This window comes from Trachypithecus francoisi, unplaced genomic scaffold, assembly GCF_009764315.1.
Source record: "Trachypithecus francoisi isolate TF-2019V2 unplaced genomic scaffold, Tfra_2.0 Lachesis_group19, whole genome shotgun sequence".
Lineage (NCBI taxonomy): Eukaryota > Metazoa > Chordata > Mammalia > Primates > Cercopithecidae > Trachypithecus > Trachypithecus francoisi.
In genome coordinates this window covers 14,494,714-14,512,127 of record NW_022681464.1, presented here as the reverse complement: position 1 = coordinate 14,512,127, position 17,414 = coordinate 14,494,714, and the positions used below count along the sequence as shown (strand labels likewise).

At 35.3% G+C, this 17,414-nt stretch overlaps 1 non-coding gene across 1 annotated transcript; it reads left to right on the top strand.

The window, feature by feature from the left end:
• The first annotated feature begins 3,034 nt into the window (after positions 1-3,034).
• Positions 3,035-3,181, top strand: LOC117064303. The gene has a single exon (XR_004429367.1). It is a non-coding gene; the product is annotated as a U4 spliceosomal RNA (small nuclear RNA).
• Positions 3,182-17,414: the final 14,233 nt, after the last annotated feature.

The following is a 17,414-nucleotide window of genomic DNA, read 5'->3' as shown; positions in this document are numbered from 1 at the left end:
AGCACTTTGGGAGGTCAAAGTAGGAGGAACGCATGAGCCCAGGAGTTCAAAACCAGCCTGAGCAACACAGTGAGACCCCCGTCTCTACAAAAAATAGAAATTTAGCAAGCCATCATGATAAACACCTGTAGCCCTAGCTACTCAAGAAGTTAAGGCAAGAGGATTTCTTGAGCTTCTGAGGTCAAGGCTACAGTGAGCTATGATCACACCACTGCACTCCAGCCTTAAAGACAGAGCAAGACTCTATAGCAATCAATCAATCAATCAATCAATCAAAGAAAGAAAATAGAAAAATGACAGGCATAAATCCAACTGTGGCAATACTTAATAGATGAAAAGCAAATAAACCAAGAACAACACGTAAAAGGAAAGGATTGTCAGATTTGATAGAAACAAGACTCAAATATACACTGTCTATAATAGACACACATTATATTCAAATACATAAATAAAAAGCAAAATGATGTAAAAAAGGTAAAGCATGAAATCAGTAACTCTATGACAGCTGAAGTAGCTATATTGACATTATATAAAATAGACTTTAATACAAGAAACACCATCAGAGAAGAAAAGCCATATTTCATAATGATAAAACATGTCAGTTCATCAGAAAGATGTAACCGTTAACAATACGCATGCATTTAATTATAATGCCGCAAAATACCTGAAGCAAAAATGGACAGAATTGAAAAAAGAAATAGACAATTCAAAAATAATAGTTTGAAATTCAAACAATTGACTATCCATAATGACTAGACAGAAGATTAGTAGGTATATAGAAGACTTGAGTAACACTATACACCAGCAATACTCAGCAAACATCTGGAGAACAGTCCACCTGACAGCAAAATAATATGTATTCTTCTCAAGTGCGTAAGGAACAGTCTTCAGAATAGACGATTTTATGTCATAAAACAACCTCAATAAATATAAAATGATTAAAAGCATACAAAGTATATTTATCAACCACAATGGAATCAAATTAGAAATCAATAATGGAGAAATTTGGGGATATTAAAAAATGTGGAAATTAATCAACACCCTCTATATAGCCAATGAGTCAAAGAAGAAATTACAAGGAAAATTAGAGTGAAAATAAAAATCAATAGATCCCTACATTTTGGAAGGCCAAGGTGGGAGGATCACTTGAGTCTCAGAGTTTGAGACCAGCCTGGGTAACATAGTGAGAGCCAATAAAAAAATTAGCCAGGCATGGTGATGAGTGTCGGTAGTTCCAGCTACTTGGGAGGCTAAGGTGGGAGGACCACTTGAGCCTAGAAGGTCAACGTTGCGGTGAGCCTAGTTTGTACCACTGCACTCCAGCCTGGGCAAGAGTGAGACCTTGTTTCCAAATTAAATAAATAAATAAGTAAATAGTGAAAATAAAAATAAATGAAACCAAAATTCACTCTCAAAAAAAGGTCAACAGAGTTGATAAATATGTAGCTAAATTAAACAAGAAAGTAAGAGAGGAAATCAAAATCAGAAAAAGAAAGAGGTAACATCACTTCCAAAATCTCCAAAATTTAAAAATGTTTTGAAGGAATATGATGAACAACTTTATGAAAACAATCAGGATAATGTACACAACATTTTATATTTTAATGCCAAGAACAACCACTAGAAAAAATAACTCGAAGCAATAATTTAAAAATCAACAGAAGATGGCTGGGAGTGGTGGCTCACGCCTGTAATCCCAGCACTTTGGGAGACCGAGGTGGGCAGATCATGAGGTCAGGAGATCGAGACCATCCTGGCTAACACGGTGAAACCCCATCTCTACTAAAAATACAAAAAAAAAAAAATAGCCGGGCGTGGTGGGGGGTGCCTGTAGTCCCAGCTACTTGGGAGGCTGAGGCAGGAGAATGGCATGAACCCAGGAGGCAGAGCCTGCAGTGAGCTGAGATCCGGCCACTGCACTCCAGCCTGCGCAACAGAGCAAGACTCCGTCTCAAAAAAACAAGAAAAATCAACAGAACATTTAACATAATATATTAAACAATATTTAACAAAAAGAAGGCAGTGAAAGGGAAATAGAACATTTCTTAAATGAAAAAATTTTTTAAAAATTGCAAAATTGGCTCAAGAAGAATTAGAAATTCTAAACAGAACTAAAACCAAAATAATGAAATAGTAATTAAGATTTTCCCACCACAAAACACTCAGGTTTATATGGCTTCATGAGAAAATTTAACAAACTCAGAAAATCTGTGAATAGGAAATAAGTCCTATCTCACTCTATGAAGCTAGTATTACCCTGAAATATAAGCCAAAGATATCAAAAATAAATAAATACATAAAACGATAGGCCAATTTAGAGATGAAACACTCTCAATAAAAATTAGCAAACCAAATTCAACAATACACAAAAATGATTTACACCATGAACTAGTTGTATTATTCCTGGAATGAACAGTTAGTTTAACATCCAAAAATCAATTAATGTAATACACTATATTAATAGAATAAAGAAATAATGTGTGTCATCTTTAATAGACACACATAAACGAAAGCTGACAAAATCAAATACCCATTCATGACTTAAACTTACAACAGACTAGGAAAATAATGGAACTTCCAGTTGATATAACAGACCTTTGGAAAACCTATAGTTGACATTCTATTTATTGGAGGAAGACTGAATTCTTTCCTATTGAGATCAGGAACAAAACCAGGATATCTATTCTCCCTATGTTTATTCAAAATTTTTGCGGAGTTTCTCATAAGTCTAACAAAGCCAGAAAAAAGGAACATACAATATCCAAACAGAAAATGAAAAAAATAGAATTGTCTTTATTTGCTGTTGACATAATTGCCGGTTTAGAAAATCACACAGAATCTAATTTTTAAAAAGTACTATCACTAATATGTAATTCTGTCAACTTTTTAGAATAAAAGAATAGTAATAAAAAATCAATTATATTTCTATATGACAGCAATGAGCAATTTGAAATAGAAAAATTTACAAAACTTGTGTTTACAATAGCATACACAATGTGTAAACATAGAAGAAAATCTGACAAAAGATATGCTAAGCTCTGTGCAATACAATATATTGTATTATAGCCAATCAGGTTTACCTGAGGCGCAATTATTGCTAATTGAAAACTTTTCCCAATACCGTGCTGTGACAACTTGCAATATAGTCAGCATTGGCGACATTTGACTGTCTCCATGAAGACTAAGAAAATAAAATGTGCAAATCTATAAACTAATAACTGTAATATAGCACTAGAATAAATTAAAGAATGCCTAAATAAATGGAGAAATATATACAATTTTCACAAATTGAAACATTCAATATTAGCTCCTTGTCCTTTAATCATATATTGTAGATTCAATCCAATCTCAAACAAAATCCTAGCGGGCTTCATTTTTAGATATTAAGAAGTTTAATCTAAAATGGATATATAAATGCAAAAAATCTAGAATAATCAACACAACATAGAATAACAAAATTGGAAGATTTATGCATCTGACTTCAAGATTCAATATGAAGCTACAGTGTTTAAGACCACAAGTTGTTGGCAAGAGATAAAAAATAAATCATTAGAAAATGATAGGTTGGGAGCAATATCTGACCCCTGTGAACACTAGGCTGAGATGGGAGGATCACTTAAGGCCAGGAGTTCGAGATCAGCCTAGGAAACAAAGTGAGAGACTGTCTCTAGAAAAAATTAAAAAATTATCCAGGAGTTCGAGATCAGCCTAGGAAACAAAGTGAGAGACTGTCTCTAGAAAAAATTAAAAAATTATCCAGGCATGATGGTGCATGCCTGTTGTCTCGGCTATACAGGAGGCTGATGCAGAATTGCTTGAGCCCAGGATGTCCAGGCTATAGTAAGCCATGTTCATGACACAGCACTTCAGCCTGGGTGACAGAGTGAGATCCTGCCACAAAATAAAAAGAAAGAGAAAATGATAAAGACTGTAAAAATACAATCATATATGACTACAATTGATTTGTTAAAAAGATGCAAAGGCAATTCAGTGGAGAAATTACAGTGTTTTTAAAAAGTTGTTAGATCAATTTAATATCTATACATAAAAATATAAACCTTTACCCATACCTGTTGCCACATTTTTTCTTAAATTAACTAATAGGTCTAAACATAAGCTAAAACTATAAAAGTTTTAGTTGAACACATAGGAGAAAAATTTTGTGACTGTGGTTTAATCTAAGAGTTCTTAGATAACAAAACCGAAGTCTGACTCACTTAAAATAGTTATAAATTAGACTTCACTAATATTAAGGTCTTCTGTTCCTTGGGAAAGACAATGTTAAAAGAATAAAAAGACAAGACATTAGGGAGTATTTGCACATCACATTTTTGATAAATAACTTGTATCCTGAATATATAATTTTCTAAATTCAATAATAAGAAAAAAAAAAACCCTCTGGAAAATTTAGCAACAGATTTTAACAGAAACTTATCCCAAATAAATACAGGGATGACAAATAAGCACACAACACGTGTTCAATATCATCATTCATGAGGGAAATGTAAATGAAAACACAATTAGACACTGCCTCACACATTAAAAGGTCTTAAATTGACACTACTGATGACATCAAGTGCTGCAAGGATTTAAATCAACTGGAACCTTCATAAACTTCTGGGGATATGTAAACTGTTGTAACTACTTTGAAAAACAGTTCTGCAGTTTTGTAAAAAGGTAAACATACACTTAGCGCATAACTCAACTATCCCACTCCTAAGTGTTTACTACGCAGAAATGAAAACCTATGTTTATAGAAAGACCTGAACATGAAATTTCATAATAGCTTTATTTGTAATAGCCTCAAAGAAATCAACTCAAATGTCATACACAGGTAAATGGACAAGAAAATTGTAATATATCGATATGCTAAAATGCTATTCAAAAACAAAAGGTATGAAGTCTTAAGACGTCTATAGACACTGGTGAATCTCAAATAGTGAGGCTAAGTGACAGAAACCCAAGAATAACACAAAATACAGATTGCAAGATTCCATTTTTTAAAAACGTTATAAAATGAAAACTAATTTATGTAAAGCAGCCCAGCTGTCGTCTAGGGTTGGGGAGTTAGGGAGGGGTGGGAGGGAGGTACTATGAAGTGTCATAAGGAAACTTTTGGGTGTGGTCGGGTGCAGTGGCTGACACCTGTAATCCCAGCACTTTGGAAGGCCGAGGAGGGAGGATCACTTGAGGCCAAGAATTTGAGACCAGCCTGGCCAACAGGATGAAACGCCATCTCTACTAAAATTTCAAACATTAGGCAGGCGTGCTAGCGGGCACCTGTAGTCCTAGCTACAGGAGAGGTTGAGGCAGGAGAATTGCTTAAACATGGGAGGGAGAGTTGCAGTAAGCCAAAATTGTGCCACTGAACTCCAGCCTGGGCAACAGAGTGAAGCTCCTTCTCCAAAACTAAAACTAAAATAAAACAAAATAAAAAAGAAATGTTCAGGCGTGATTGATATATTTGCCATCTTAATTGTGTTGATAGTCTCACAGGTGTATACATACGTTAGAACTTAACTTGTACATTTTAAATATGTGCAGTCCATTGTATGTCAATTATTACACCATATAGGTGTTTAAACACACACACACACACACACACACACAACAAGACAGAAGTAAATGTTTCATTCACAGAATCTTCATGGACAAATCTATGCTTCAAAGGTAGGAAAATCATGAGGTCAAAGAAAAAAACACTGCATTTCCTGAGATAGTAATAGAGAAAGAAATATGTGTATTCAATGTTCAATGTACAAATTATTGAAGTCTTTTTGTCCTTTTTCTCGTCTCTCCCAACTGTAATTGGAATAGATCAAGTTTATAATAAAAGAAATTCAGTGAAGTTTTCCAAACAATAATGAGAATGAGCATTGTGGCTCATCCGGAGCTCCAAAAAGCAACTGCTCTGTACCTAAGGAAACCTTGTTTTTCCTTAAAATTTTATTTGTTCTTGGGATTTTAATGACTTTTAAGACTGTTTTCCTTATACCTTTGAGTTTGTTTCTTCGTATGCAAAATCAAGTCACGAAGATATTTCCACACAACCAAGATGTTATAGGATAATGAATTGCTTGATAACTCATTGTAATCTTTGGCAAAAGAACAAAGCATTATTATTGTTATTAAATATTATTAGCTGGCGTATGGTGCTGAACTGATAATTACTTGAAGTAACACTTCATAAAATGCTAACTGTAAAGTGTACATAAATTTATGTATTCATTAATATCATACCTGCTATGAACAAATATTTTGGAAGATTGCCAACATTATTTCTTTCACAGTGTTAGTAAATTTTAACTTATATTCAAACCCATTGCCTCAGTTCCTCACATTCAACTCTCTTAAATACTAATTTAAGTTGTTGGGGTTGAATAAAACTAATTTATTTGCCTCTTTCATTGTAAGAATAACAGCTTGCGGTACAGCTTTATGAGAAGGTCCCCCACTTTCCTTGAAACACAAGTTTCATTGTGTTACTTTTACGTTATAATGTTTCATAAGTAAAAAACTAGCTATAGAAATTAAGGAAGTTGGCAATTAGAATTTGGGAAATTAAAACAATACTAGTGCATATTTAAATATGGTTATGTTAGCAGAACTGATCACACACACATTGTTGAATTTCCCAAAAATGCTTTTTATCAGAAATCAATTTTATTGTCATTTCAAGATACATATCATGAACTCTGCAATCAAAACTGTAAGAGATCAACAAGAGGCAGGAGGTCTGATCCCTGCTATCAATCCGTATAAATATTATTATACACATATCCCTGTATATGATCCAGAGGTGAAGTGCATCATTTATCAGCTACTTAAGGAAACCCCCGGTGCCTATTGACCAGAGTAGGCTGTTCTGAGCTCAAGGAGACTGCCCCCACTTCTTTTATTTTGAAGAATTTCAATACTGCAGAAAAGTTAAAAGACTAATATAATGAATACTTGTATACTCTTCATCTAACCACACTAATGGTTTACGTCTCACCACATTTGCATGAACTCTCCCGCTCTGTTTCCATATTTACAAATCCATTTTTAAATAATTTGTATACATTTCTAAGGCTAATTATGTGTTCTGAACAAAAGGGGTTACTTTCGGCTATCGAGACCAAATTTTGTCACTGAAAGAAATAAGTGAAGTCCAGGCTGATGATGTATGGACATACCTAAAGAAACCAGGTAAAGAGATTGCCATTTGGGCATGAAAAGTTTCCTTTGCTATCCACATAAGCACCTAGTGTAGGAATGACTCCATAATTTATTTCCTGAACCAGAGCACTTCTGAGAGTGAAGGAAGGAACTTTTAAGATGTGCACCAGGACTGAAATCCCAGGTATGCTGGGTCTTTGGGCCATCCCACTTTGAGTGCACAGTGTAGGAGCAGCTGCTGAGAAGTAATTTGGGCACTAACTTGGGTGTTTAATTTTCCTCTAACAGACACATTCCCAGAGGACAACAGGTTTCTCTTCCAGCTCATGAATCTGAGGCACAACTTCCAGTGTAGACTAACTTACTGGTCTTGAAAAAAAGAGAGAATTTATTTCTTCAACTGAAAAGAATCCCATGCAATTAAAAGACAATTTATGTCAGCCGTAATCAAGTTGATGTTCTGGGTCAGCTAGTCAGTGAGTTGCACTCCCTGGACACTCAAACTCCACCACTTATACCGAGTCTCCAACTAATTTGTCATGAGTCCTTTAGATAGTCAAGTGAGAAATGATCAAAGGGCAGGTATCTGATCACTGAACAACACAGGAGTCTTTATTCCTAAAGCAGTCATCTCCAAGGGTCTAGTTTTATTTTTCCATCTGAATGCAACTCTGCAAATCAAAGTGACCACTTTCAACCACTGTCTGATCTGTGTACACCCTGTAAGTCACCCCTCCTATAAGTAGCAAGCAATTGTGGGCATGTAGTCTATTACCAGGAAAAACAAAATGCAATAACAATCAGAAAAGTTGGCAAACTCAAGTGGACTTTCACCAACATCAAGGTATTTGTAGAAAAAAACGGAGTGAAAAAGCATAAAAGATGTGGGTGTTTTAAAATAATCTAAATCTCTGGAGACTCTGTCTCAAGTCAGTATGGACTCCTCTGGCTGTGCAAAGAAGTTACTGGAAACCATGACTGCATGTAATTAGCAGGAAAACCATATGCTAATGACTGAATGTCTCCTCTTGGACCTCACAGAAAATCTCCTTTCCAGTTCAGGGCATTCCTTTAGCTACTACCCAGACCACATGGTCACTAGATCAAGCGGCCAGTGAACTTCATGCCCAGGTGCATGTAAGGAGAGAAACAGCAGCTTTCCTAAGAAGGGAGGTAAAGCATTATTTAAAACAACAACAACAAAACAAACAAACAGAAAATCATCTGGCATTAACTGATAAGATAACATGGTCTCTTGTAAGAATCCATCTGTAACATATGACTGGGCTCTGAGCTGCTTAGGGAGACATCAAGGAAGAGGTGTACACTGAGCTGTGATTTGGCATGTGGATAAGAGGGGAATCAATCTTGGGAATACCCATTCTTTCAAGTAAGGAATTAAACAGTTGAAGATATGGAGGTTCAAAACTGATATAAGTCAATGTGCTAAGTAGATGCATATATTTGTATATGTTGTGGGTTTCAAAGCACTTTCATTTGCATTATTTTATTTAGTCATCTTAACCGGTATTGGAGACAAACTGGAAAATATTATCACTTCAAAATTATAGATGAGGAAATTTAAACAAAGAGAAAATTAACCTGCTTAAATGTCTTTGGGTTTTAAATGACAGAGCTGAATCTGGTTGACATATATTTGAATGTATTATTCTTGTATGTTTTAAGAATACATATGTTTAAGTTTACAGATAAACTGAAGTTCAGAGAATTCAGCGCATGAGTCATAGTCAACACTCAAACCAGGGGTCTCAGGTTCCATATTCCAGATCTCTCACTATCTCATATTGACTGAAGAAAAATAAAATGAGAGTGAGTGTCCAAAACCAATCCAAAAAGACAAAGTGGGGGTGGGGGGAGTTGTGATCCAAATAAAATTATTGGTTCCTATAAGAAATAGGTGTAATATTAGGGAAGAGATGAATCAGATTAAGTGCCCATGGGCAGCAAACAGGATTCCAAAGTTTCCCAGTGAGCTTCTTTGGCTTTTAGTCAATCCTGGAAACAAATCTTGTATTTGTTTCTATCTTAGCTTTCTCACAAGTTCTCCTGTGCTTATGGAGTTCTCCCGGTCCTTTCACCTGCACCATCCTGTGGGGTCTAATTCCATTATTGCTGCTCAGAATTCATCCATCTTGCCCTGAGCTGAGCTTCTGCAGCACTCATCTCTGAAACCCACGTAAAAAGGGCATAGTTCTGTGTGCATTGATGAGGACCCATGAACTTCTGTTGATGCCTGGGCCAAGGCAACATAGAACATTGATTTTTGGTTTTGCTGAGAGCAGGCTGCTTTCTCAGCAAATCATGCAGCTTTATTCCTACTGCCTTTACACAGATCAAGGAGTCATTTTCCTCTCTAAATTCTGTTTCCTGACTTTTGTTATTGTAATTTTCTATTTTGAATAATTTTGAGGGTGGACCGATGCATTTTGGACATATCTGTTCCATATTTCAGTACTCTTTTCAAAAGTGAAGGAAAACCAAAAGTTTACCATGCATGGAAGCCTGAAATCTTGGCTGAGTCCACTTTTCCCTCAAACCTAGTGTACAATGGGATTTTCATCCAGTACCAGTTTTGACAGCAAGATGGGAAAGCACAGGTGTTTGGAGGCTAAGACTCCCATTTTTTCATGTGCAGAAAATGAACAATGTCTCCCGTTTCCTGGCACCCATCACCATTCCCCTCCTAGTACTGGAAGAACCGATGGGCATGATCACATTGCATTTTGGCTCCTATCTCTCATCCTTCTTGCTTAGGCCAGTCACCCACCAAGTCTATCACCATTTGGCTTTGCTCTTTGAAACTGGTGGAAACTTAAATATAAGATATTCAAGCTTTGTTTCCTCATCACTATAAAGGGCAATGCTGTTGTCTTGGTACCACTTGGAGCTCTAGCTATGACCTGTGTGCTCCAGAAATCTGTACTTCAAATGGGGCTTCTTAGTGTGGTGGCAGATATTTTAGAAATGTTGAGAATCCATTGTAATTCATAAAGGAATCCAAAAAGGCCCTTCTGAAGTTGTTAGCTGGAGGCATCATGTAAGGGACAGGGGTGTGCAACCCAATATGGATGCAGTCGTGACAATGGCGTATGGCCTATGTGACTTAGAACAAGTTTTTATTTACTCACAGAGGTGAAATATTTTTTCCATCACATATTTTCCTTAGCACTTTAAAGGCATTTTTAATATTTAGCATGGGTTTGATATCGTTTTTATTCTCAGTATAGAGATTATGAGGCTCAGACCTTTGAGTTACCTCTAGAAGGTATTACATAGTCCTGGTAATTGTCAGCTGTAATTTGAACTCAAGTCTAAATGATCTGAGAGTCAAAGCTCTTACTCACTACTCTGTGTTACTTTTACCCAGTCCGCTTTGTCCAGCAGGCGTAACTGTCCTCTTTTCTCTGTATAAGTGTCCTGCTAAATATTCATTGTTCATCGTTCTTTATGTAGCCACACATTAAAGAAATTTCTTCTTCATCCAAAGGCTTTCATTTACTTGATCACTTTTTATTGAGTAGCTTCCAGTCTGAAGCACCGTTCTGGGGATAGAATGAGACACAAATTGCCGTTTCTGTTTTCAAAAATATTATCGTTTATTCAGGAAGACATATAAATAAACATCAGGGAATAGTAAGTATTTTAATGGAGGTCTTTCTATTGTGCTGTAAGAGAACATAGGAGTAGTACCTAGCATAAATGGGAAGAGAGATGGAAAGAAGGAAAGCTTCTTGGAGGAAGATCAAACTGACAGTATAAAAAGAAAATGTAATCTAGGCCAAGGAATGGCAGAGAGTCAAAAAAAAGCATAAAATTATTCCAACAGTTACAGCATTCAGTCAGGCATTTGCCTTTTGACATATTGACTGTAATACACATTTGACCTAGCTTAGTCACCTTGTTTTGTAATAGATCTTTTACATGTAAGTTCTGTCTCACACCAGGGCTGAATAGTTCTTAAGGGGAGGAAGAAACCAAGTCTTGAGACATCTTTTATCCCTAGGTTCCTAACCATAATCCTCCTCTATAATGGTGGTGGTGGTGATAGCACAAAGGAGACAAAACAGGGGAAGAAGAGGAGGTGATATAGGTATACAGTTGTCCCTCAGTATCATTGCTGGATTGGGTCCAGGAGCCCCGTGGATGCCAAAATCCACAGATACACAAGTTCCTTATAACAAATGACAAAATATTTGCATACAACCTATGCACATTCTCCCGTATACGCTAAATTGTCTCTGGATAACTGATATGGTTGTCTCTGTCAAAATCTCATGTCGAATTATAATCTCTAATGTTGAAGGTGGGGCCTGGTGGGAGGTGAATGGATCATGGGGGCAGCTTCTCATGGTTGGAGCTATCATTGCGATAGTGAGTTCTGTCTCGGGAGATGTGGTTGTTTAAGGATATGGCACCTCCCCGCTCTCTCTCGGTCTGGCTCCTACCATGTAAGATGCCTATTCCCACTCTGCCTTCCACCATGAGGAAACGCTCCCTGATGCCTCCTCGGAAGCAGATACTGCCATGCTTCCAGTACAACCTGCAGAAATGTGGGCCAATTAAACTTCTTTTCTTTATAAATTACCCAATTTCAGGTATTTCTTTATAGCAATGTGAGAACAAACTGATAACATAATACTTAATACATTGTAAATGCTTTAGAAATCATTTTTATACTGTGCGGGTTTTATTTGTATTATTTTTATTGTTACATTGTTTGTTTTTTTGTTTTTATTCCCTAATATTTTTGATTCACAGTTGATTGAATCCATGGATATGGAACCTATAAATATGGAGGGATGACTGTATACTGAGAAGAGTAATGTTTTGAGACAAACACAGAACTATGAAAAAAGTACACAGCCCTTCTATTTTTATGTCTAGGATGAAACTTAAAGGTCCACAATGAAGAATTTTATGTTCCTTACTGCCCTCCCATCACAGATACAGAGGCATAGTTCTGATTATATGGACTGATGCAGGCTCTGAGTACTTGGAACAAGAGAAAGACCTTATCTTCTTCAAGTTCTAACAAAGCACCAGGAATCAAGGGCAGTAAACCAAAAGGAAAAATGTTCCATCATTATTTCCCTGTATCTCTAGTCCAGGCTTCTTCTGTTAGGCAGTAAGCTGCTTTTTCTGCTGGAGAAAGTAAGAAGGGGAGCAAAAAATCAACAAAAACCTACGGGGATTATGAATTGGTGATAATATAAAGCATAAATGTAAGCAGATAAATTGAAAGAATGTGATTTTTGTGGTCAGGTGTTTGGATGGTACACTAACAATAAATTCATTGTCACTAATAATGAGGTTTACATGCTAAATCAAATAAAATTACACTGATTTCTTCTCAGGATCTTATGCTAAATAGGATATTATAAATTGTATAAACTTGTCGTCTGATGTGAGCCATGAACGCAAATAAACAGCAGACCTTTTGGGAACCGGAAATGAGAATAAAATGCATGGGTTTATGTTCTAGAGGAGTAGCAACTATCCTGTGATACACTCAATTCTAGGTGCACTGGATGGCACTCTTCCATAATTATTATATTCATGGTATTAATACTATAACAACAAAAAACCCACAATTTTGTTCACTAACTTTGTGCAGGGCACTATTTCAAGATTTATACACAGCTGTAGCCAGAGTCCTTCTAGAATGCCTGCTGTATATTTCCTTCCAGTCCAGGTGTTATTTATCCCTCATGGACCGGCTCAAAGCTATGGTTCTCATTTCAGTGTCCCGTGGTCTATTCACTATAGCTGCCCTCTCCCTGCCTTGGGTATTTATAAACCTTGTTATCTGCATTATCATTTGACCTTTTACTGTTCTTTAATTGAGTTGTATATTTTCATCCCAATTAAATAATAAGTTAATGAAAGGCAAAAACAAAAAAATAAATTGTAAATATGATAACAAGATATGAGATTTTATATAATATCTCAAATATCACAGTCAATATCTATTCACTCCATAAACATTTCTGTATTTATGACATTAGATTGGAGGTCAGAATATATGGAAACGATGTGAGAGAACTTTTTATTTTCCATTGCAGTTAACAGTGCACAATGCAATAGTCTAATATCAGGTTCTGCAAACTATATATAACTATTTGGCCCATAGGCCAAATCTGGTTATGAACATTTGCTTGCTATTGTCTATAACTGCTTTCCCTCTACAATGACTGGTTGAGTAGTTATGACAGAGACCATATGACCTGCAAAGATCAAATTTACTATCTGGCCTTTTATAGAAAAAGTTTGCTGAGCTAAAACCCACCTAATAAAATGAATCTAATTTAATGGCTTATTTTGTGGTCTGATAAACCTTGTATGAAGAACTGGAAAACTTAATTTGTGTCTATAACTCTGTTTATTTTCTTGACCAAATCAACTTCTGATAATTTGACTTTGATCCATCACTATTACTACCAATTAGATTGGTCATTCAAGCAAATGGATTTAGCTGATCAACTAGGAAGAAAGCAATCAATTTGATATTTTGGTTACATTCAAACAACATCAAATCAGATATTCCAGAATACCCAGCTCTAAAATTAACACACTTTTCTAAAATATACGATGGAAAATTATACAATTTGAAACTTTAGAGATAATAGCTACGCTAGGGTCACACCAAAACATGGTAGGCAAGTAATTCTTTCTTACCTTCCAATATTTTTTGTATGCTTAATGGTTTTGGACTTAAAGCACTGCCCTAAGTAAAAGTTATGTGGAGGAATGATGGTAATTTAAAAAGACACATGTTTCTAAACAAACTGCAGTAATTCATACCCTGGAATACTACTCAGCAATGAAAAGGAGCAAATTAAAAATCTATGCAACAACTTGAATGAACCTCAAGGAAGTTAGGTTGACTAGGGGAAAAGAAGACAGTTTCAAAGGGTTTGAATGTTTGACTCTATTCATATAACATTCATGAAATAATTATAGATATAGAGAATAAATTAGGGGCTGTCAAGGGCTAGGGGGAGCAGGAGAGTAGTTGCTACGTGGGTGCCACACACACACACACACACACACAAAATAACATACAAATGATTGCATGTGTAACTGGTAAAATATAAAGAAGCACTGTGAATTATACCAATGCTAATTTCATGATTTAGGTAGTTTGCTATAAGATACTGAAAGAGGCTGAGGGAAAGGGTCCACAGGACCTGCCTACACATTTCTTTGCAAATTCCTGTCAATGTATAACTATTTTTTTACAGGTTAAAAAGCAGTGTTTCAAAGTAAATAGAGAATGTTTCAAAATAGTCTCATTAAATAAACTGTACTCTGGAAGAGGAACATGTGTGGCCTTAAGGAAATAGGAATTACATTAAATCTGTAAATTTCTTGGGGTAGTATGGACATTTTAACAATATTGATTCTTTCTATGAATGAGCACAGAATGTTTTCTCACTTGTTTGTGTCCTCTCTGATTTTTTTGAGTATAGTTTTCTAATTCTTATTGTAGAGATCTTTCACCTCTCTGGTTAGCTAAGTATTTTATTCTTTTTGTGGCTATTATGAATGAGATTATGTTTGTGATTTGGCTCTCAGCTTGGATGTTGTTGGTTTATAGAAATGCTACTAATTATTGAACATTAATTTTATATTTTAAAATATTGCTGAAGCTATTTATCAGATCAGGAGGCTTTGGAGCAGAGACTATGGGGTTTTCTTGGTATAGAATCACATCATCTGCAAACGGAGATGGTTTGACTTCCTCTCTTCATATTTGGATGTCTTTCATTTCTTTCTCTTGTCTGGTTGCTCTGGCTAGGACTTCCATTACTATGTCGAATGGAAGTAGTAAGAGTGGGCTTCCTGCCTTGTTTCAGTTCTCAAGAGGAATGCTTCCAACTTTTCCCCATGCAGTATGATGTTGATGTGGGTTTGTCATAGATGACTCTGATTATTTTGAAGTATACGTTTTCAATGCCTAGTTTGTTGAGAGTTTTTTAACATGAAAGATGTTTAATTTTATTGAAAGCCTTTTCTTTATCTATTGATATGATCTTGTGATTTTTGTTTTTAGTTATGTTTACATGGTTAATAACATTTATTGACTTGTACATATTGAGCCAAACTTACATTCCAGGAATGAAACCTGTTTGATCGTGGTAGATTAGCTTTTTGATGTGCTGCTGAATTCAGTTTGCTAGAATTTTGTTGAGGATTTTTGTATATCTGTTCATCAAGGATATTGACCTGAGGTTTTCTTTTGTTGTTGGGTCTCTGCCAGGTTTGATAGCAGGATGATGCTAGCCTCATAGAAGGAGTTGGAAGACTTCCTCCACCTGCATTTTTTTTTTTTTTCTGGATTAGTTTCAGTAAAAATGGTACCAGCTCTTCTTCATGCATCTGGCAGAATTCCACTGTGAATCTATCTGTTCCTGGGCTTTTTCTGGTTGGTAGACATTTTATTACTGATTCAATTTTGGAGCTTGTTATTGGTCTGCTCAAGGATTCAATGTCTTCCTGGTTCAATCTTGAAAGGTTATATGTTTCCAGGAATTTATCCATTTCTTCTAGATTTCCTAGTTTATATAAATAAAAGTGTTCATAGTAGTCTGTGAAGGTTTTTTGTATTTCTGTGAGATCTGTAGTAATGTTCCTTTTATCATTTCAGATTGTGCTTATTTGATTCTCTCTTTTTTATTAGTATAGATAGTGGTCTATCAATCTTATTTCTTGTTTCACAAAACCAACTCCTGAACTCATTGATATTTTGCATGTTATTTTGTGTCTCAATTTCCTTCAGTTCAGCCCTGATTTTGGTTATTTCTTGTCTTTCACTGGCTTTGGGGTTGGTATATTCTTGTTTCTCCAGTTTCTCTAGGTGTGATGTTAGGTTGTTAACTTGAGATACTTCTAACTTTTTGATGTGGGTAATTAGTGCTATAAATTTTCCTCATAATACTGCTTTAACTCTGTCCCAGATAGTCTCATATGTTCTATGTTTATTCTTATTAATTTAAAAGAATTTCTTGATTTCTACCTTAATTGCATTGTTTACACAGAAGTCATTCAGGAGGAGGTTGTTTAATTTATATGTAATTATATAGTTGTGAGTTATTGTCCTAGTACTGATATCAATTTTATTGTGCTGTGGTTCAAGAGTATGTTTGGTACAAATTTAATTTTTTGAATTTGCTGAAGATTATTTTATGGTTAAGTATGTGGTTGATTTTAGAGTATATGCCATGTGCAGATGAGAAAAAGGTATATTGTTGTTTTGGAGTGGAGAGTTCTATAAATGTTTATTTGGTCCATTTGGTTCAATCTTATTTCCAAGATTCCAATGTAATTATTTTTATACGTCTGTTGACATTTTTATGGATGTCTTTCCTACTTTATTTCTTTGAATGTTTTAAATAAAAGTATATAATTGTCCCTTTCAGATTGATCTATTGTCTCTAGTCCCACAGGAATTTATCTGTTTAATAACTGTTAATGGCATTACATTATTCATAGACTTTTACTGTCTGTCAAATTTTATGTTTCTTTCTATAGTCGTAGTCCTAGTAGAGATTATCATTGGCCACAGACCCAAGTTTGTTCTGGATTGAGGAGGCATTTCTATATTCCTATAGGACTGCTACCTCATAGTGACATCTGCCTGAAAACTGTAAGTTTTACCTATTTCAGCATGGATTATTTTTATTAATGTATTAAGCTTTACAGCTTATGTTTCAGCCCTACCAGCCATCCCACCTCTAAGACAAATATAATTATGACTTGGAATTCTAATCTTTAATTATTGATTTGGTTTTCATCTATAGTATGGTGTGTACATTTTTATTCAAATGATGTCTCTGCGCTGATAAGCAGGAATCACAAGTTTCTAATTTACAGAGAGGAAGTACATTTTCAACTCCTTTATTAATTTGCAAAGAGTTTTTCCATGTAGTACCTCTGTGTCACTAACTATCATCCCCACAAAAACATACAATCCCTAGTCCTGAAGGCTGACATTTATTTTCAGTTTCTCTGTAGGCAGTTTAACTTCAATTTATACTGAACACTATGGGATTCTTCTTTGTCCTTGGGACACTGCTGTTTATATTTTTACTTTCAAGACTTACTATGCATATTTTATAACTATTTAAAATATTTTATCAATATCTCTGTGTATTAAAAATGGATAAGGGAATATCATGTATGTTTTTATCTCAGCTATACCATTGTCCAAAGATTCTGTTTTTTTGTATGTTTGA